Here is a 22474-nt window from a genome sequence, read left to right on the forward strand (position 1 = left end):
ACGTGGAAAGCTGGGCAGGGGCGCAGGAGGGCGCATGCGCGTCTGCCTTCCAGAACTTGCTGGAGGGGGGTTTGCGGGGGGGGGTAGGGGGGGAGGGAGGGGGTGCAGCGAGGTGGAAGCCGGGGTTACAGGGCAGTGCCTTGGAGCGGGGACTAGGCTAAGGCTGCCTTGACCCGCTCACCATTCCCCTCACAGGGCAGCCAGCAAATTCGGCTAAAGCAAAGGCTTTGGGCTTCCTAAGGGTCCCTGGCCTCATTTCCCGACATGCCTCAGGGGATACCCTTAATCTTTCCAGGTCCTTCTCTAGCTGCGCCCTGGACTCCTAGGTGTGCAAACCCCTTTGCTAAGGAGTTTCCTCAGTGAATGCTCTCAACCTTTGAGATGTAAATCACTCAATTAATGAGGAAACAGACTCCAACACTCTTTGAGCCCTGGCCAGTGTGGCCCCTGGGGAGCACTGTCCCCGGCTCGGGGAGGTTGCCCATGGGATTCCCGGTCAGACACATACCCAGGTTTCGGGATCCATCCCTGGTGGGAGCACCTATGGGAGGCCACCAATCAGGTGTCTCTCCTACATCTATGTTTCTCTCTCTCCCCCCCCCCCCTCCCTTCCCCTCTCTCTAAAATCAGTAAAACATACCCTTAGGCTAGAATGAATAAAAATGAATTGAAACTCCTTGAAGTCCCTTTGCTATTCATGATTAGTCAGGCCACTGGTATTGAAACACACTACTCTCAATTCCAAGGCTGGGTTTCGAAACTCTGGCTATAATTTCTTTATTGAAACTTCCACCTCTTAAAAATAAAAATTGTTTTTTAAAAATTTTTGAGGAAACTCCTTGCTATTTATGACCCAGCAATTCCACTTCTGGGGATATATCAAAAGAAACCTGAAGCACTGATTCAAAAGAATATATGCATCCCTATGGTCATTGCAGCGTTATTTACAATAGCCAAGATTTGGAAGCCGCCCAAGTGCCCATCAGTAGATGAGTGGGTAAAAAAGACATGGGACCTTTACACAATGGAATACTGCTGGGCTGTAAAAAAAAAAAAAAGAAAGAAAAAAAGGAAATCTTACCTTTTGCAACAGCGTGGATGGACCTAAAGAATATTATGCTACGTGAAATAAGCCAGTCAGAGAAAGACAAGAACCATACAGTCTCATATGTGGAATCTAATGAACAAAATAAACCAAAAAACAAAATAGAAACAGACTCAAAGATACGGAGAACAGACTGTCAGAGTGGAGGGGGTCGAGAGGCTGGGTGAAAAAGGTAAAGGAATTAAATTTTTAAAAACCCTCTTAGACACAACAGTATAGTGATTACAAGAGGGAAAGGGAGGTAGGGGGAGGTAGAAGAGGGTAAAGGGGGATTAAATGTTGATGGAAAGAGACTTTGGATGGTAAACACACAATACAATATACAGATGATTATTAGAGACACACTGTACGCTGAAACCTGTATAATTGTATTAACTAATGTCGTCCTAATAAATTCAATTTTAAAAAGAAAGAAAGACATCTCCACCTCTTGTGGCTGTTCTTTGTGTCTTTTCCTCCTGGTTCTTTTCCTCTCATTCTTTCTTGTTTCCTAACCCCTGAGGTAATGACCAGAACCTTCTGGGTCTCTGTGGTCAGAGAACTCAGGCACTATCTCTGGCAGGATTTTCAGATTGATCCTTGGTGCCTCCAAAACCAAAGTGCATCCTCCCTTACTAGGTGCCCCTTCCCTAACTTACGCCTTCTGCACAGTAACCCGGCCTGAGAATCATCTCTAATGTTATTATTCCTGTACACACACACACACACACACACACACACACACTTCACTAGCTACCCATTGACTACCTGGAACATCGGTACCTAAGCCAGGCATTCAAAGTCCCCCAGTGTGACTTCAAAACTTTCTTTCTACACCCCTCCCAGTCCATATGTCCCCTTGGCTGCAACCCACTTGGCTGCAAACACTCACTAATCCATATGCTTTCCCACCGCCTGAAGATTCCTTATCATATTGCCTTGAAATGCCTCTCCTCTTATCTCCCACTATTGCCTGGTGCAATCCTATCTATGCCTCATGGCCCTCCTACATAGGCCTTTTAGAGCCTCAAGACTTGATATGATCTTCCTGACACCTGATTCCTCGCAGTATTGGCTTCTTGTACCTCTAGGGGCGCTGATCACATTCTACCTTTCCTTGTCTTAGCAAAGTCCCTGTCCTAGCTTTTCTCCTGTTAGACTGTCACTTTCCTGAGGGTAAGACCTGTGTCTTACTCATGTATGATTGTGGTGCTTAAGAAGACACCTTGCACATCTATTGTATTCATTCAGTAAACACAGCTTGATCCAAGTTCACTAGGTTTCTCAGCAGTTGGTGCTCAACCCAATCTCCTGGCAGGGCCCTCCTGGCATGGCCAGCATCCAAATTAGCCTCATGAGTCACTTTTACTTTTTAAAAGCAAAGCTTCCTGTTCACTCAGTTTTGTTTTGTTTTTCAGTCACCTACAGTTGCCTCCTTTCCTTTCTCTGCCAGGGCTCAACTATCGTCCACTGATCAGTGGCTTCTGGTTCTATTTTTCATGTACCCCTCTCCTTATTCACATTTTTCCTTTTCTCTCTCCTTTTCAGGTCCTGACCCTTTCCTTCTTCCTCCCTGCCACCAACCTCCTCTGACCCCACTAGGTTCTTTAACATTTATTAAATAAGTGGCTGCAATGAAAGGCACCTCAAGAACTATGGAGTCATAAAAGAGTAGGATACAATTACCCATTTTTAAAAGCACCTAAAACAACCTCTATCTTCTAGCAAAGTATCCCAAAAGGACCCATTATGGAGTAAATGTTCTCATCCTTTTTACCCATTATCTTAAGGACTACATATAATGCCTGGCATCCCAGAACCCACCTTAAGAAATGCCCCCTAGTTGGGTGTGGTTGACCAGTTTGAACCAGGCAGTCAAGAAATAGGGTTCTAGTCCTAGCTCCCCTACCAACTACCTATAAGAAGTTCAACCCCTCTTAGAACCTCTGTTTTTGTTTTGTTTTGGTTTTTGCCAGCAAAATTTAGAAGTTGGGTTCAAGTAGTAGTTCCCAAGGTATTTTCCAAAGACCATAAATTTGTGGAACTTTAACAGATATGACAGAAAAGATGGGGGAGGGAACTGTTCCATAATCAAATCAACTTGGAAAGAAATTATTTTAACAAAGTTAGAACTGTGTATTTCCCCCCAAACTCTTCTCAGCCTATTTAATGTGCCTTGAGAATCTTGGGGAACCAGAGTAGGAAGTTAAATAATGTTCCCCCAACTTATTTAAACATAAAACCTTTTTTCTCCTTTTTTCAAGATACCTAAAATCATTGTTACTTAGAAATCAGTTTGGGAAATTCAGATGACAGCCACTATCACCAACATTCCTTCAAGCTGTATTGAACACTAACCACCTGCACCTTTGCTAAACATTCAAGAATAAAAAATTAAAAAGAATAAGATGGAAAGTGGAAAGAATGTTTGCCCACCTAATCAATGCACAAATATTTATTATGTGCCTATTCTGGGGAAAAATGGACCTGAACCAGCTGTGTTTTTAGCAAAGGCATTATGTTCTACCTTAGGGTAGGGAATTCTGAGAGTAGAACTGCCCAGGCCTCTGGACCACAGTGAATACTTTCATTTCACATTGTAATTGCTTACTAACTTTCAGTTTCCTAAAGCCTTGTGCCTAGGGGTGTATGTTAATTTAGCTGTTGGATGAGAGAAAATGAGAGAGCCCTTTCCCTTAACTCATTCTATCCAGAATGATGGAATTACAATTTTCATTTCCCTTAAAAATGACCCATTTTAGGTTTAGGAAAGGAAGAGCCATGGCATTGTCTTGGATAAGACAACTGTTCAGAGGTGGCAATGGAAACTCTGAGCTGTGTGATCAGATAGACGTACATGATGTCTTCCCTGAGCCCTGTACCCCTTAGAACTAAGTACTATTGAGATGCCTAGAGGGACACAAGAATGTTTAGTTGTTTAGTTGTTAGGGTGTATGTGGGTGAAGGTGGAGGAAAGTTTCTAGTTTTTGCCTCTTAAGTTATTCACTGTGTCCCTAACTAGTTGTGCTGCTTTGGGCATTTCACTTCTGGGTTGATTGAACGCTTCAGTTTCTTACACTGTAGAAGGAGTGGGCCTCAGCAAGAAGTCCTTAAGGAGCCATTTATGTTCTGACACCCAGTGATGCTGGGCAAGGCACTGAGATAGCACCCCTGGAGTCCTTTGGTGGGGGACAAGAGAGGAGCGGGCTTGCCACTGGTGGTAGGAAAGAATTCCACCAGATGTGGGCCAAGGGACTGTCACTCCCAACCCAGGGGCTTTCTCTGAATGCAAGCTCAGATAGTATCTCCTCCCTCTATACCAAAGGCAAGAATGAAGGCTGGTGTAGGGTTGGGAGTGCTAATGAGTTAACGTGGGTAAATTACTTGGAAACCCACAGGTGCTCAGCAAAAGATAAGCACCTTAAATTACTGTTAGATTGCCAAGATCTTTTCAATTCTTTAGGCAAAGCTGTACTTGAGAACATGAGTTCCTTAGTAGGCACTGTTTGTGCCCCTTGAAAAAGGTTAAGAAGAGGCCATCTCTAGAGACCGAGGGAGGCCTTAGCCCACTTCCTTCCGAAAATTTTTCAGCTGCTACTGTCATTTGCAGCAACTTCATCTACCTGAGCTGACATCCTGCCCCCTAGTTCATCAAACCAAGGACCGAATTGTAGGAATTCCTGTAAGGCACTGAATTGATCTTCCAAATGGTGAAAGACACGAAACATGTTCGGAAGAAAGAGAGCTGCATAAAGAATCCTAATAATCGTGGTGGTAGCTGACAGTTGTGTTGTGTTTTAAGGCTTACTGAGCCCTTTCACACCCTCCCTATGAAGTAGAGCAGCAGATATCACTCTCTCTGCTTCAAAGAGGAGGAAAACGAGGCTTGAGCAAGTCATTGGTAATCATAGGGCTTTTAGGCTAAAAGGAAATGTGGGGATCCCTAGTCCAAACCCTTCATTTTACAAATGGAGCAGAGACCCAGAGAGGTTAAGTGAGTTGCCCAAAGCCACACAGCTAGTTAGAAGCGGAGGCAGAATACAAATGAGATTTCAGTGTCCCAGCTTTGCACATGCTAGGGACCATGTTGATAGGGGAAGTCCAGACTTCTTGACACCCAGGCCAGGGCTGGATTCTTTCTGCCACTCAACCTTGAATCTTTTGATTTAAAAAAAAAAAGTTATGTATCTGAGCTCATTTCTGATCTCCAGAGCCTCTAACTAGCAGATGAGTCCATTTTAAAGTCCTAGATGTGAGGAAGGAGGGGGATTGGGGCAGGGGGTTGGGGGGGGGGGGGGCGGTTGGATGATGTTTAGAAGCTGTTGATGGGGACATTTTCAAGAATCTCTTTTCTAGAGTAAAGAGCATAGAGTAATATGAAGGCTAGCACAAAGAAGGAAATTCAGTGTTTTAAAATAGTATGTACCAAGAAAGGCTAATAAGGTTTTACTTCCCCAATTCAAGTTTTGAGGGCTTTTCTTGGTGCACATCTTTCTGTTTTCCCCTCCACCAAATCCCTCCAGCTACCTTAGGATTTAGAAACAAGCTCAATTAGGATTGAGGAACTCCAGTAGATCATCTTTCCCCCCAGAGCCCAGAAATTTTAACACATTTCCTGCACCTGGCCTGAATTTTAATCCTGTGAAAACTCCAGCTCCTCCAAATTTTTCATGACCCTGATGCTTTCCAGGGCTTACTAAAACTGTCACACCCTGTGTCTATTTCACTGTGTTGAGCCAGGGTAGAGAAGAGCTCCTCCAATTGTGTCTCTGGAGGATTTATTTGCGTTCTCCTGGAACACTGGGTCCTTAGCTAGGCATCACACTTCTCAGAGTTCATCCTCTTTTCTCCAATTGAGCCCTGAATGAGCATAAGCTGCTGCTGTGCCCTCTTCCCGTCTAAGATGCAATTTCTGCTTGTCTCCCAAACGGGGTTGTAGAGCCCAAGAAGCCTGGTTTGGAAATCAGGGACCCTTCAAGCTGGAAAACAAGAGGCATGAAAGATCATGTGATTGAGAGCCTGAGCTACAAAGAAGCACAACCAGGGGTGGAGGGCAGGCTCGAGAGGTCAAAGCTGGGCAGAGGGAAGAAAAGGAAGTTAATAAAGGGAACTAATCAAACCTCTATTTATTTTGGTAAAAAGGAGTAAAAGTAGTAGAAAATAAGAAGAGAACAGGGGCAAGCCAAGAAAGATACTGTTTTTCATTATTAAATATTTATAATAAAAATGAAGTTAGCCCTGTGAAAGGTCAGAGATTGAAGAAGGTCCCAGGAGATGGCTTAGCGAGGCCAAGTTGCTCAGAATTCAGATGAAAAACTGAGGTCCAGAGAGGGGAAGAGCCTGGCTCCAGCCAAATTACAGACAACTATTGCACCTCTTCCCACTATGTACAGCTGCCTTCCTTTTTCCATATGGTTTTCTGAACACATCTTGTTCTTCAGCCCCTTTTCTTCCCCTCACCATTCCATTTGTCTCTCTCTTCCTTTCCTCCTTTTCTTTCTTCTGCCTTCCCTCTTTCTTTCTTTCTCTCTCTCTTTTCAAATAGGGATGCTTCCAGAAAATAAACAAACAGAAAGCACACTGGGACTGACATTTTAAAGCAGCTCCAGGAACTCCCCAAATTCTGCATTTAAAGCAATATGATTGGCAGCCCTTCAACACAGCTGACAAAGCCAGCATCGACACAGGAACTAGCAGGCAACAAGGTGCCCCCCAAGAACCAAGAATTCAAAAGAAAGAAGAGAATAACTCCTGAGGGGGCAATTTAAAGTCTTACCACCATATCTTGTGTTGTATATGTGTGCGTGCATGTATGTGTTTGTTTTTAGAAAGTTCTTTTTCAGGGCAATGAATCTAGGCAGTGATTTGCTGATGAGCTTCAAAAGAACATCCTCAGATTTTATTACGAATATGCATTTTCTGGCACAAGGGGTCTATAACATTTTTTCATAAGACACCCAAGAGAGTCACATCCCAAAAAAGATGACTTCTGGAATATAGCATCCCCTTCAGAGCGGGTGTTCTACCAGGAAATGCCACCTGACTTCCCTCTGTGTGTCAAACCAGGTACAGAACCAAAGTAACCACAGCAGGGAAACAAAACAAAACAAAATTGGTTTTAAAGACAACAGTGGTCCTAAAAAGAAATGGAACGCCATCGTAAGACATCACAGTAGTCATTCCAGTCAGGTATGGCAGCTACCTTCCACTATGTTGTCCTCCATGAGGCAGAAATAGAGGCTGAGCCTCCCAATACACTGTATTTCCTAAACAAAGGCCACAGCTCCATCACCCATGAATTTATCTTTAAAACTCTTGAATTTATTTATTAAATGTTTATAATAAAAACGAAGTTAGCCCTGTGGAAGGTCAGAGATTGAAGAAACAGTCTATGGCAAGCACGTCAAACTCAAAGGCTAATACAGGCCAAATAAACAAGGTGTAAGTTTATGTGGGCCGCAAAAAGCAAAAGCTTCAATTTTCATAGAAATGTAGGTTTATGTCGATAGAGACACGCTGAATACAAAGGGCTTAAATAAATGAGTCATCATTAACATAAATAATAGAACATTTTAATAAAAATTAATATTTTTTCTTGAACAGTAACTTACCAGACACTGAATAACTGCACAAATTAATAAGCATAACACAAATCAACCTATTTTTCTTGTTCTCCGAAAGTGAAATATTTCCTGTTGTGCACACCAAACAAGTCAGTCCAAGATTAATTGATGTGGCAATCGGCTGCTAAAATATTCGCGGCTAGTATTAGTGGAGAGAAATGGTATACCTGTGCGTTAGGCACGTAAGGGAAATGAATGCAACACGATTATAGTAATCAGTCATTAGTGAACACTGTAGTTCGTTATTAATAATTATGTATAACAGAATATTGTAAACATTAAGTTACAAAATTTTTATTAACATTTCTTACATACTGTTATGTTATATTGGCTGGGCCGCAAAAATATTCATTGTGGGCAACAAGTTTGTCATGCTTGGTCTATGGTGTCTGTCAAAATACAGCAACTCCTAGCCTAGCTGGTGTGGCTCAGTGGTTGAGTGTCAACCTATGAACTAGGAGGGTCACGGTTCAATTCCTGGTCAGGACACATGCCCAGGGTTTCGGGCTTGATCTCCAGTAGGGGATGGGGGCATGTGTGTAGGCAGTAGCCGATCAATGATTCTCTCTCATCATTGATGTTTCTATCTCTCTCTCCCTCTCCCTTCCTCTCTGAAATCAATAAAAATATATGTTTTAAAATACAGCAGGTCCTTGAATAACATCATTTTGTTCAATATCCTTTTGTTGTAACTCTGATGAGGGAGGAAAAGGAATTCCTGGCCAGGGCCTCTGTGTATGTGGAGTTGGCACATTCTGCCCATGTCTACGTGGGGGCTCTAGTTCCCTCCCATGTCCCAAAGATGTGCCCATGAGTTGAATTGGTGTATCTAAACGGTCACAGTGTGAGTGAGTATAGGTGTGTGTGAGTGTGCCCTGTTCTGTCCGGGGTGGTCTCTGCCTTGTCCACAGAGACCTTGGATAGTCTCAGGCGCCCAGCCACCCTGAACTGGAATACGCAGGCAAGTAGGAAAAGAAATAAGATACTTCTGTTTCTATTTATCTTACATTTGTATAGCTCGAATTTATTTTAATATTTAATATTAGAAGTGTTTTGGGTCTGTTTAGAAGTTTGATGTTTTTGTGGCCCAGAAATATGCTGTAGGAACATAACTCGTTTATATCAATTAGCCTATGGTAAAATTGGTTTTGTTCATCGTTTTGCTTAAAGTCACAGAACCTACTGACAATGTTAAGTGAGGACTTACTGTGTGGTCCGCAGATGTTCCACCACAAAAGGGCTCTAGGATGAAGTAATTTGGGAAGATTTATCATCTCTCCTCTTATAGGATCACAATAAACAATGGTGTTTTAAAGGTTCTGAGAAATCCTACTGTAAGTAAACCCATTTAATTCTCTCTAAACCAATGTTTGCTGAACTTACTTGACCATGGCACTCTTTTTGACATAATATTAACATCTATGGAATACACACTGGGAAGCACTTACATAGTAGAATAGGACCTGGGTTAGAAGGCAAGGGGCCAGAATCCAGTCCTAGCTCTGCTACTAATTGGATGTGTGGCCTTAGGCCATTGGGCTTCTCTGAAGGGGTAGAACTTAAAACAGGGGTGGGCAAACTTTTTGACTCGAGGGCCACAATGGGTTCTTAAACTGGACCGGAGGGCCGGAACAAAAGCATGGATGGAGTGTTTGTGTGAACTAATATAAATTCAAAGTAAACATCATTACATAAAAGGGTACGGTCTTTTTTTTTTTTTTAGTTTTATTCATTTCAAACGGGCCGGATCCGGCCCGCGGGCCGTAGTTTGCCCACGGCTGACTTAAAAGGTCTCCCAGATTCTTTCTGGGACTGTGATCCATCCACTATGATCTCTGGGTTGGCTTATGTCCTAAGACTCTGCTTTTAGCCATTTTCAACGATTAAGCATATTTTCATGCAAGAGACAGTATGGTATCTGTTAATAAGGACAGTCTCTTAAGAATCCTGTGGGAGGGTAAGGTAAATGTCCAGGTACTAGAACAAGATGGAACCAACACTGCCAAGTTGGGTGGGCTTTGTTCACTGTGACCCATGCATGTGGTTGTCCCAAAGCCATAAACCTGAGTCAACACAGGCATTTTGACTGTGGCCATGCACACTTGATGGGACTGGTTTCTTGGAAATCGCACAACCCCTTTGAAGCCAGCCAGGTTTTTCCAAGCATGATCACATGATTTTAAGAGCAAATGCATCTTTTTAAAGGACCAAAATTATCCCCACAGGCATTATTATCCTCTGGGAGAATCCCGTATCTCAGAGAAAAGAAGTGCTGACTCTAGCTCACTTTCAAAGGTGTTTGAGTCAGTAGCAGCCCTGCCAGCAAGCTTTCCCAGGGCACACTAGAGGCCTGGGAACTCTTTAAGTACCCCCTGCAAAGGTCTTAACTCTTGCACAATCAGTGGGGAAGTAGCCCAAGGTGACGCATGACGATTACATGCACTTTCTGCATCCAAGGCAGAGGAAGCGCTATAAAAATTTTGCAGGCATAACGTAAGGAAGATGTCGTAAAAAGCAGGGGCCCAGAACTGCAGGCAGCAAGGCCGGAGATACGTTGGAACTTGTTCCATGGAAGGGCTTTCCCCAGCCACCACTGTGGGAGTGTATGTGTCCTAGTATCCAGGTGTGGCCACATGTTGAGGCAAGCTATGCTGAGTGCAGCTTCTTACCTCTCAAATCTTTTAAAAATAAAGCTATCTCATCACCCGTTTGCTCCTTGGTGCCCTGTGAAATGTAAACAGTTTAGTAAAGCACACCCACATCTCCCCAGCTACGACAAACTGCCTTGTGTTTGAAAGGCTGGGATCAACAAATGGAGAGTGAGCCTGGCTGGTGTGGTTCAGTGGTTGAGCATCAACCTATGAACCAGGAGGTCACAGATCAATCCCGGGTCAGGGCACTGCCTGGGTTGCTGGCTTGGTCCCCAGTGGAGGGCGTGCAGGAGACAGCTAATCAATGATTCTCTCTCATCATTGATATTTCTATCTCTCTCTCCCTCTCTCTTCCTCTCTGAAGTCAAAAAAAATATATTTTTAAAAACAAACAAAACAGCCCTGACTGGTTTGGCTCAGTGGATAGAGTGTCGGCCTGTGGACTGAAGGGTCTTGGGTTCGATTCCGGTCAAGGGCATGTGCCTTGGTTGCGGGCACATCCCCAGTGGGGAGTGTGCAGGAGGCAGCCGATCGATGTTTCTCTCTCATCGATGTTTCTAACTCTCTATCCATCTCCCCTCCTCTCTGTAAAAAATCAATGGAATATATTTAAAAAAAAAAAAAAATATATATATATATATATATATTCCTGTAAAAAAAAAACACCCAAAAACAAACAAAACAAACGAAGCAAAAAATAAATGGAGAGGTATACAGCTGTGTAAAAGAAAAGGGACAATCTCTATGTACTCCAATGGAAAATTCTCCAAGACTACATTAACTACAAGTCAGTATTAATATATGCCATCTTATGTTATAAGAAATAGGGAGATATAAGAATATTTATTCAGGCTTGTTTATATTTACATAAAGAAACATTGAAAGGGTATACAAGAAACTAATATAACTTTTACAACTATAAGGGCAGTGGAGACACAGGATATACAGGGGCCAGGAGGGGAAGACTTCTCAGCACATACCTGTTTATGTTATTGAAATTTTTGAACTTACTAAAAAGTATAAAGGACTGGGCTTGGGAATCAGCAAGACTGGGTTTGAATACCAGCTCTTCTGTTTCCTAGTTTTGAGCAAGTTTACTTCATCCTCTGTGACCCTCGGTTTCCTCACCTATAACATCACCTGGATCATTACAGCACTTATTCAGTAGGGCTGTTGTTCAGAAATAATGTTTGTAAAGTACTAGGCAGGATGTCTGACATAAGTACCTAATTAATCAAAATACTTTGGTTGCTATTAGTATTATTTTTCCTTATTGAATTCTGTGATCCTTCAGATTTGGATAAAACAACACCGCCTGTGAGACGTTTTCCCTGATCCAGGGCAGAGTATGATAGGCCTGTCTGGTCTTATGCTGGTCTCCCAGGCTCAGCTTTTTGTTTTCATATTGGCTCCCCACTGGACTATAGGCTTCTGAAAGGGGAGGGCGGGGGGGGGGGGGGGGGGATCCAATCCCTGCATGAGGCACATAGTAGGTGCTTGTTAATGATAGTTGGAGAAAGGATAAAGGGCCAGATACTGTTTTGATTTTCTGTACAGGCGTTTGCCTGAGACATCAGTGGGATTTCACTTCCTGGTTTAGCCCAGCAGTTGCCTGTCTGTCAGTCACTATGTCTGCAGGCAGTTGCACAGGAACATAATCGGCAACAATCGGGCTTCAGTGCTTGTAGCTGAAGCCTGGCTTTGCAGAGAATGAACCAAACAGGGGGACTGTGGCAATGTATAGGTGCCTCAGAAAGGGCTGGAAGCTGGAGCTCTCCAGGGACCCCAGCCGTGCCAGACCCCAGGCAGAACGTGCGGAATAACACTCCAGCTGTCCCAGGAACACTCTGGCCTGGCCTGAGGAGGCAGGGTTGATATTTCCGCCTCAGCCCAGGGGCCAGACCCAACAGCCCCTGAGCTGTTTGTGCTCTCACAGAGCCTGCTTCCCTAGGGGGAGGGCTGGTGGAGAGGAAGAGCTGACAAAAATAAAACCAGAGTGGTGAGGTGCCACACAGGAAGTTGCCGGTCTGGAAGCCAGAACAGAGCACAGGTATTTGGCTGACATACCACACAAAAAAACGCTGCCTGAGTATCAGCCCACACAACAGGACCCTATTTGCATTTGGGGGTTTCTTCTTCAGAGTCAAGTCAATAATAGAGTTGGCCTCTGAAATTAACCAGACGATTGAGCTTAGATAAGGGACCTCTCTGAGCCTTATTTGTCCTTGTCTAGGAGACTTTGGGAGAATTAGGCTAAAAAACCTTTTACTCAAACATTTACATAATAAATGTTCCTTTCCTTTCTTTGTTATTCAGCACTGTTAAAGAGAAAACTACAGGCCCCACAAGATCTCACTTGTGTGAATGTCCATGATACCAAACCTACATTTAATACCTGACCTAACTGTTATTTCAACCTTTCCTAGAAATATAATCTTAACCAATCAATCTGGAATTTTCTGGTCAAGTACCATTACCTGTCCAGTGGGCCCTCTCAATCGTCCCCCCCAGAAAGAAGAGGCAATCTTTATGATAGAATCCCTTGCCTTGCCCTCTCCCCAAAAGAACACATCTTATTCTAAAAATAATCCTTTTATTTTGTTTGTAGCTCCTTCCCATAAACGCCTTCCATTTTACACAACCCCTCAGAGCAGCCCTTCTACTTGCTAACTGGGAAGCTGCTCGATTATGAAGCACTTAATAAAACCAAATTGATTTTCAAATGTACTCAGTTGACATTTGTTTTTTAACAGCACTATTGAAGGTGAAAGACAAGGCTGAAGTTATAAGGTGAAATCACACTGAAATCACACCATACACACTATACACATGCTGTACACGCACACACATATACACCACACACACACACACACACACACACCGCACACATAAGCACCACACACATATATACCACACACCACATACACATACCACACACATACACATGCTAAATTTAAAACATTTATGAATCAACAAGTCTAAAGTTCACAGTCCTTCCATTGGCTGCTCCCTAATTGGAAACAGATTGTCTTCCCCCCAACTGTTTCTGGGGCAGAGCTCCTCTATTGTGGGTCTGCTCATAATGATTTCCTTTCCTTTGCTCAGTCACCATCACCGGTGTTCTCTGCAGCTCTGTCCTTTTATTCATAAATCTGGAACTGAGGGCAGATTTACAAACAGTCATAAAGTCCACCATGTACTGGGTGACTACTGTGTGCCCTGCACACTCCAGGATGTCTGATCCTCACCAACCCCAGCAAGATACTCCTATTATCTCCTCACTCGACTGATGAGGAAACTGAGCCTCAGAAAGATTTTTTAAAAATTGCTGAAAGCCTCACAATTGGTTAAGGGCAGGACTTGAACCTAAGTGACCCATCAGCCTGAGCTGTTTCCACTGCCCACTGTAGCCTAGGAACACAAAATCTGATTCAAGTTCCTAAACCGCTGTCCTGAATACCACCAGGCCATTTCTCTCCCAAGTTACTCCTTGGATTCCCTTTGGCCCAAGCTCCCTCTCCTCCCCTCCGCCCTCTTCCCTCTTGGGAGCTGCAGGCTTTGCCCTCTTGGAGCAGTGCCCTGTGGGCAGGAGGCTGGAGGCCTCTACTTCCTCCAGCCCCAACAGCATGGCCAATGCAAACTTCTCACTGGAAAACACCGGGCCCTCTGGACAAAGGCTCTGTGTGCTGTTCTAGTGCCTGCCCAACGGGTCTTCCGTGAAAAGGCCCAGCTGGGGTGGCTGGGCTGCCAGGCCTGGGACAGGCCGAGTTCATCAACAGCTTCTCCGGCCACAGAGCTCAAACGGGACTGGAGCCAGGTACCGCCTGCCTTAGCGCCTAATCCCTCCCGGGCCTTGGTCCGCCAGAGCCTGTTTCTGGGAAATCAGCAGGACAGCTGGATTTTCAGGGGCTGAGGCTGGGGGGCCCCTATACAACAGAAACTGAGTTTGGGAGTCAAGCAGACCTAGATTTCAACCCCAGGTCTACCACCTTCTACCTGTCTGACTTTAGGAAAGTGACGTCTGCTGGCCAAACTTCCGCTCAAATGAATAACATCCACTGTTCCTAGCCCAGTGCTTGGGGCTCAATCTCCCCATCTCAGAAATGCAAGGGTTGGGCCACATGACTTTGAGGTTTCTGTCTAACATGCTCTCTGTGCAGGATGGCGTGACCATGTCCTTCCTGTTGTGGACAGCGGGGAATTGGATGTCTTGATGTCTCTGTCAAGGTGAACTCAGCCGTGTGGGGGAGCTTCTGGTTTAATTAGACAAATGTTATTGAGCACCCCAGAACAGCCTGCGCCGTTGCAAGAACTCAGAGTACAAAGATAAGCATAGGCCCTGCCCTAAAGGGGCTCATAGACTAGACGGGTAGGAATGATAAGACCCATAAAAATAAGTAGAGTATGCAGTGAAAAGTGATAAGTGTACTGGAAGGGGTAGAGAATAAGACTAAGAATGTTGAGAGCAGAGAGAGGGTAATTCTGGGCTGGAAGGGAGATAAAGCTGTGGCCATTCCATGAAGGGTCTTGAATGATAGCTTGGATTTTATGGGGCCTGGTTGTAGGAAGACATTAAAGGCTTCTGAAAGGGCAGTGGCCAGATCAGAGCCGTGGGGACGGGAACCTTTTGTTAGTTCTCTACCACCTGGAGCAACCAGAATGGAATTTCTAAAAAAGAAAAACGGAGGTTCCACCATTTTTATAAGGACTTCGTTCCCTGAATAAAATAGTGCAGGGTTTGCATAAAATTGCAGGGGTTAAAAGCTGCCTATTGTTCCTGAGTGTTCCCTAGCCCGATGCTCACCATCTCTCTCCTATGTGCCCTCTTACTCAGCCATCTCCCTGCAGGAAAGACATGAGAACAAGGCATATGGGGCAGGAGGCAGGTATCCAGCTCAAGGAAACGGTCCTGGCTCAACAGAATGCCCTGAGACCTTCGCTGACCTGCCAGCTTGGCTCAGTTCACAGCCTTCTGGGAAGGAGTTGGCCTATTGAGGAAAGGACGGTCAGTGAGTTGCATTTGGCTTAAATTGCCTTGCGGGGGGAGCGAGGGGAGGTTGTGCGTGTGTGTGTGTGTGTGTGTGTGTTCAGGACTAGTGTTTTGCAGCTGATTTCAATCTGGGTCAGAACTGTGCAGCCCTCAGCACATGGCTATCTAGAGAAGATAAGCTTGAACAATCCCCGCCAGGCCCCAGCAGTGATAAACTAGCCCTCTGGAAGTAAACACAGCTGTTTCCCAGGCTCTAATTTCTGACCATGAAGAGGCCTGCTTTGTTAGCAGAAGGGATCCAGGTAGATTGTGAGTTTGGGTAAAACTCCCAGAGAGGCCAGGCTCTGCAGCTGGCCCACTCTTTTGATGACAAACACAGAAGAGGCAATAGCATGTTCTGCCCCAGCCAAGTTCCTGCCACTTGGTCATCCAAGAAAGCATGGTTAGGGCCATACCCGAAAGGGCCATGCCGCTGAGGAAGACATCCAGGTTTTATTGCTTGTTCTGCCACTCAGCTACCATGTGACCCTGACCAAGTCACCTTGTCTCACTAGCATCCCTTTCCTCATCTATAAAGTAGGACTAACACTTTCATCAACGTGAAAATCAGGAAGAAAATCCCCAAAGACTTCTGAGTAATCCAAAGAAATTACTTGTCGGTGTATCTCATATCATTTACTCAGAGTAAAACCTCCTTAGATCTTCTCTTGGAGCATGTGTTTTCTTAGTTTATACATAATGAGAATATGCTTGGTTTTTCTGGCTTCCTGGCCTACCATAGATGACAAAAAATTGATTAGCAGGGAGTATGTCTGCTAGAGATAGGCATACTGTTGACTGACAGAAACATTATAGGCAACCAAGGGAACAAGAGAAAGAAAAACTAGAAACAAGATCTTTAAAAGCAACACCAGACATTTGGCCCTAAGGGCAAATATGCTTACACATGTCAATAGCTACAATGGCCATCAGGAATAGGAGCCTAGTAAGTAACTGATACTTATAAGGACTTTTCCAGGGAAATTTCAAATGACTGCACTCCATATCTACTGTTTAGCAAGGCAAGCTTTACAGAATATTATTTTAGAAAATTTTCCTTTCACATGTTTCAAATAAATAAAGCCTTGGTGCCTAAAAAGGGAAGTCTCCAATATCCTGAACATACAGATATCAAAAAAGACATATATAGTCCATGAGTGCACTGGTGGGCACAGTCATACCTGTTCTCTGCATATCAATATTTGGCCCAAGTATCAAATCAGAGAATGTAAATGCAGAAGCTACAGAAAAGGTAGAAGACACTATCCAAATTAAACATTGGGATATCGAGGGCTAATCCCTTGGTCTCAAATTATTTTTGAAGACTGTTTAGGAGTGATCATGGGTGTTGATGAGTTGGGCTGGAAGTAAAATTTGTGTTGCCTTTACTAATGTTGACATTGTTACCTTTTCCCAGCATGTGTGGCATACCCTCTGTGGGAGGAGTTAGAGGGGGAATTTAACCAATCGAGCCACACACTTCTTCATGGGGCTGCTGGTCAGGCCCCCTGCTAGGTACAGAGAAAGGTGGGGTCCCTAAGAAATAGGGGATTTCCCTCAAGAAGCTTACAGGCTAGTTTCTTTTCAAGGCCAGGGTCTATCAGTGATGGCGAACCTTTTGAGCTCGGCGTGTCAGCATTTTGAAAAACCCTAACTCACCTCTGGTGCCGTGTCACACATAGAAATTTTTTGATATTTGCAACCATAGTAAAACAAAGATTTATATTTTTGATATTTATTTTATATATTTAAATGCCATTTAACAAAGAAAAATCAACCAAAAAAATGAGTTCGTGTGTCACCTCTGACACGTGTGTCATAGGTTCGCCATCACTGGTCTAGGTCATACATGAGGTATTGGGTTAATAGCACTCTTCTCAATACTTTTATTTTTAAATACATTCCACTGTACTAATAATACTCATTTATGCAGAAAAATAATAAAATACTGTTGAGAGGAGAGAAAAATTAAAAGCATCTGCAGTCCCATCGCACAGGAATAACCAAATTAACATTTATTTTAATAACCAGTATCAACAACTTGTAAAAGTGTTCAGATAAATGAGTACATTGATAGGATCACATCAAACATCTTTTTTTTTTTTTACTCAAAACATTATGGGTCCCTTAATGCATTCAGAGAGATGAGAGAAGAAAACCTCAGAACCGCATCATCTATGCTGGTAGCAGAAATTCCTTATCTACGCCAAATAAAATTCTTGAAATGCCGAAGATATGAATGTAAGTAAATGGAGCCATAAAAGTATTATAAGAACACAGAGTCGATTGATTATGTAACATCAGGATGGAGAAGCCTTCTTAAGCAAGACAGGAAACCAAGAAGCCAGAAAGAAAAGAAAAAAAACAAAAAACCCACACAGATTTGAATAGTGAAACATTTAAAACTCCTACATTATAAAAGACAGCATAGATAAAGTTTGAAAGCAAATAGACAGGTAAAATATTTGATGACAGAGGATTAACACCCTAATGTCAAACACACACCTCTGGCACCCCAGTACCTGCTCCAGATGTACTACCCCTAGCCCAAGGCGCTTCAAAACACAGTGTCCTTTCTTTCCACCAACAGATGTCCATGCTTAATGTACAAAAACATGCCTACAAGCAAGAACAACCCAAACAGAAAGATAGGCAAGGAATATAAACAAATAATTCATGCAAGAAAGGCAAATGGCCAATGTTCAACTTCACTGTTGTCAGGGAAAAGCAAAAATTTTAAAATTAATAGAACCCAGTGCTTGGAAGAATATGTAGAAATGAGTGCTCTCATCCACCATTACTGCAAATGTAAATTAGCACAACTTTGGGAGGAAGGGGATTTGGTAGAATCAAATGTGTATACTTGAAATGTGTGTACTTTCTATTCAGCAATTTTACTCTCAGGATTTTCTCCTAAAGAAATAATAACAGATTTATAAACATGCATGTCCACTTGCAGCAAGGTTTGTTGTAATAGAAAAACATTTGCACTAAACTAAATATCCATCAGTAGGTTGCATAATTACCTTGTATCCATTAAAGAATATTATGCAGTTGGTTAAAAAGAGTAATATTTTGCATATGTGGACTTGAAATCATGTATGTGAGAAGTTGTTGAATAGAAATCAAATTGTAGACCAATATATACAATGATTTTTGGTTTGTAAAAATATGCATAAGTATACATTCATTCCTATCTGTGTCAGTATAAACCTAGGGAAAAGTGTGAAAGTATTTGAACCAAAGCATTAATAATGTATGCGTGAGGAGGAGGACTTCATTAGTCAGAAAGAGGACTTTTACTTTTCTTTTTACATATCTTTTAAACAGGTACAATTATTATCTTCTCTGCATATATAAGAAGTTGACACATTTGTAACACATTTGTAATACCTTAACCAATAAAGAAATTAAAGATTAAAAAAATAAAATAAAATAAAAAAAGAAGTTGTCACTTGCCAAGGTCAAATGACAGAGATGCTACTGAGTAGCAGAACCAGAGCTCCAGGGCTCCAGTTAGGTTCACACGTTGCCAGGCTGCTCCCTGGCTTAGCAAGAAGAGCTCACACTTGCAGAGCCAGTGAACCTTTTGAGCTCGGCGTGTCAGCATTTTGAAAAACCCTAACTTAACTCTGGTGCCATGTCACACATAGAAATTTTTTGATATCTGCAACCATAGTAAAACAAAGACTTATATTTTTGATATTTATTTTATATATTTAAATGCCATTTAACAAAGAAAAATCAACCAAAAAAATGAGTTCGCGTGTCACCTTTGACACGCGTGTCATAGGTTCGCCATCACTGGCTCACAGGATTCTACCTGCGCTTATCAGGCAAATAGAATTAAGTCTATGACTAGCCTTGGAGCCATTTCTTGGGTGGTTTCTGGCAGCAGAAGGGCAAGGGGGGAGCTGCAGGGATGTCCTGGGAAGGTGCTCTGCTTCTGACCTTTGTCCCTGTTCCTGGAGCCTCAGAATTCCATGGACGGTGTGGGCGGGGGGGGGGGAGGGGTAGGAGTGGTCACTGAGGCACCCAGATGGCCTCTCTGGGATGTTTTTCTCTGAAAAAACGTTGCAAAAGTAGGTTTTGATACCTGCCAAGCTGAGCACAGAGTGTAGTCCATTCCATCAATGGATGCTGCCTGGACCAAAGGCCAAGACTTCAGCAGCCTGGAGCACTTCCAGCTTCCCCCTGTGAAGTCCTCTGGAGGCTGCAGCCATCAGAAAAGAGAATTCTGATCTAAAGGAAGGAGCAAGTCTGAGAATTGCTCAGCCTCCCAAGAGGAGGATCCCTGTGCCCTCGCAGAGAATGTGAAACAGTCCTCAACACCGGCAGCCTTGCTCACCTCCTTGTTTTTCCTCTGCAGGTGCCAGCTCTCTGGCCTCTTGCCTGAACCAATATGACAGAAAACCTATCTTGGTTGATTTTCCTGGACTTGGCTTCTCCGCTGCTGGTCTCATGGTGCTCACCTGATCCTCCTTCCTGATCCGCCCTCCCGGAACTTCTCAGAGTTCGAGCAGCTGCGTCCTGGCCAAGGTGACCCACTGACAAGCTGACACATTTAAACTCCAAAGTTGTCAGGTGTCACTTTGACTCCTCACCCATAGACAAGTGCACAGAGGCTGGTGAATTTCCAATGTCCTGACTCAGGATTGTAAACTCCTTGTGAGCAGGGACCCTGGCAAGTTTGTCCACCAATTGTACACTCAGAGCCTAGTACATAGGAGGCTCCCATAAACAGTTGATTAAATGAATACTAGATGAATCACTTAAATGCCTATCTCCCCTGCCACATATGACAGTTTAAGGCATTCTAACTTAGCAGATAATCCACTTGCACAGGGGTCTACAAACCTTTTCTGTAAATAGGTTAGGCTTTACAGGCAAGAGGCAAAATAAAGGCTATTGCATAGGCACTTCAAAAGCAAAAGAGCCCTGGCCAGGTAGCTCAGTTGGTTAGGATTTCATCCCGATACACCAAGGTTGTGGGTTTGCTCCTGGGTCAGGGCACATACAAGAATCAACCAATGACAAAGAATGCATGACTAAATGGAACAACTAATCAATGTCTCTCTCTCTCTCTCTCTCTCTCTCTCTCTCTCTCTAAATTAGTAATAAAAAAGCAAAAGGGAAAACAATTTCTATGAAGTTATTATTAATGAAATTCAAAATATAATAATGGAGTACAGTTTTAAAAAACAATACAGTTCTCCTAATGAGAAGAATAAAATTATTTTTTGAGGAAAGACATTTTGCTTAATGGGGTTCAAAGTTAGTGACCTCTATTATTTAAATCTATTGAAGTGATCATGTATTAATGCTGATGATCTGTAATGAGATTTTATGTATTCCATCTTTGAAAACGAGTGTTGAATTTCATATAATTCTCACCTGTCACAAAATATTATTCTTTTAATGTTTTCTTCCCCCACAGGCAGTATAAAAATAAGCAGGGGGCTGGCTTTGGCTTCAGGCTGTAATTTATTACTCCTGCACTTGAGGATAATATAGAGAAAGATATTCACATTCTCTCTCTCTCTCTTTCTCTCTCTCTCTCTCTCTCTTTCACCACAGCCCCCCAAATCCTATACTTTCTAAACCTCAGGGTTTCCAGGACATTTCACTCCCTTTTTTGGTGTCCTTTTCTTCTCAAAAATGGACACGTAGGCTGAGCCTGGCAACTTCCCAAGAAGGAGGTCCGGGAGCATCGTTATTGCCCAACCGGCCCAGCATTAGCTCTTTGCCAACCACACGGAAACGAAAAACCACTGGGAAGGGCTTGCTTGAGCTTCTTCTCCAGCCCAATCCACAGTGGGAAGGAGGAAAAGGGAGGGCCTCAGAATGGCTGGGTTAATGGGAAACAGCCCTGTGCATAGAGGGAACACGTTTTAAATGCCTAAAAATCTCCTTGCATCCTCAAAAACATATCATTTGGAAATGACAACAGACCACAGCACAGAATTAATGCTGGCAAAACAACATAACTAATGCACTATATTTTGCAACTATAGAAAGTACTAAGGATGTCAGGGACTTGCAAAAGGATCAATCGTTCACTGACTTATTCATTTATTCAACAGATCATTGTCAAGGGTTTATTATGTGTCAGGCACTGTATTAGGCCCTACCCTGGCCATACCACAGAAAATGAAGCTGACACAGTTTCTGCTCTCATGGAGTTTACAGTACTGTTGAATGGCATTTTCTAAAGTCCAGTATTTCATGGCGTATCGCTAAGTGTTCCTTGAATTAAAATGATTTTATGGTAAAATAGTTGGGGGAAAAGACTGGATTAAGTCAAGTTAATCAGATTACTTTATTGTAAATCCTCAGAACCTTCAGTATGCAGATTCCATTGAGGCTCTCCAAGAGGGGGGCTCTATAGAATGCAGCCTTCCCTAGCTTATTGAACTATGGCATCCTTTTTGGAAGCTGCATCTCAGGGCACGAGGGTCACATGGAACATAGTTTGGGGAGTACAGCTCTCAGGACCACTGGGTACAGGTATGGAGGTGGTACACTGGTTTAGTGAGACCACTCACCTAGGCCAGCATATCCATGGTGCCCTGGAGTTTTATGACTGATGGACCTAATCTCTGTTAACTGTAGGGCAAAGCATGGGCAGCACAGGGTTCATGGCTATCACTTAACTTGCCACTTGGCTCCTCATAGAACAGGCCAGCGACAGCACTCAGCAGCTAGGAAAACTGTACTAGCTGCAGAGGTAGCCTTCAGGAAGGTCGCCAGGAGGTCAAAGCACAACATTCATGTGAGTCTCCAGGCACAAAGAAACCAGAAGAATAAATTGAATTTACACACACAAACACACACACACACACACACACACACACACACACACACACACACACCCCAGGTACAGTACCATGACATGTAGAACTCTCAGGATATAAAGAAGACCCTAAAAGCTTCCAGAAAAGCAGAAAGGAGGGAGAGGAGAATCAGATCACAAACAAAGGAACAGTTATAAGAATTGCATGGGAGTTCTCAAAAGCAAGACTGGAAACTAGAAGACAATGCAGCAATGCTTTCAATATTCCAAATGAAAATGATTTTCAACCCAGAA

General features: G+C 43.3%; 1 long non-coding RNA gene across 1 annotated transcript; it reads left to right on the plus strand.

Moving 5' to 3' along the window:
* Positions 1-13870: 13870 nt before the first annotated feature.
* On the plus strand, positions 13871-20086 carry LOC139021740 (uncharacterized). Its single transcript, XR_011473544.1, has 4 exons — positions 13871-14175; positions 14519-14585; positions 15193-15363; positions 19757-20086. It is a non-coding gene; the product is annotated as an uncharacterized lncRNA (long non-coding RNA).
* Positions 20087-22474: the final 2388 nt, after the last annotated feature.

The sequence above is a fragment of the Myotis yumanensis genome, unplaced genomic scaffold (genome assembly GCF_028538775.1).
Source record: "Myotis yumanensis isolate MYYU_CA2020_CCGP unplaced genomic scaffold, mMyoYum1.0.hap1 SCAF_13, whole genome shotgun sequence".
Classification (NCBI taxonomy): Eukaryota; Metazoa; Chordata; class Mammalia; order Chiroptera; family Vespertilionidae; genus Myotis; species Myotis yumanensis.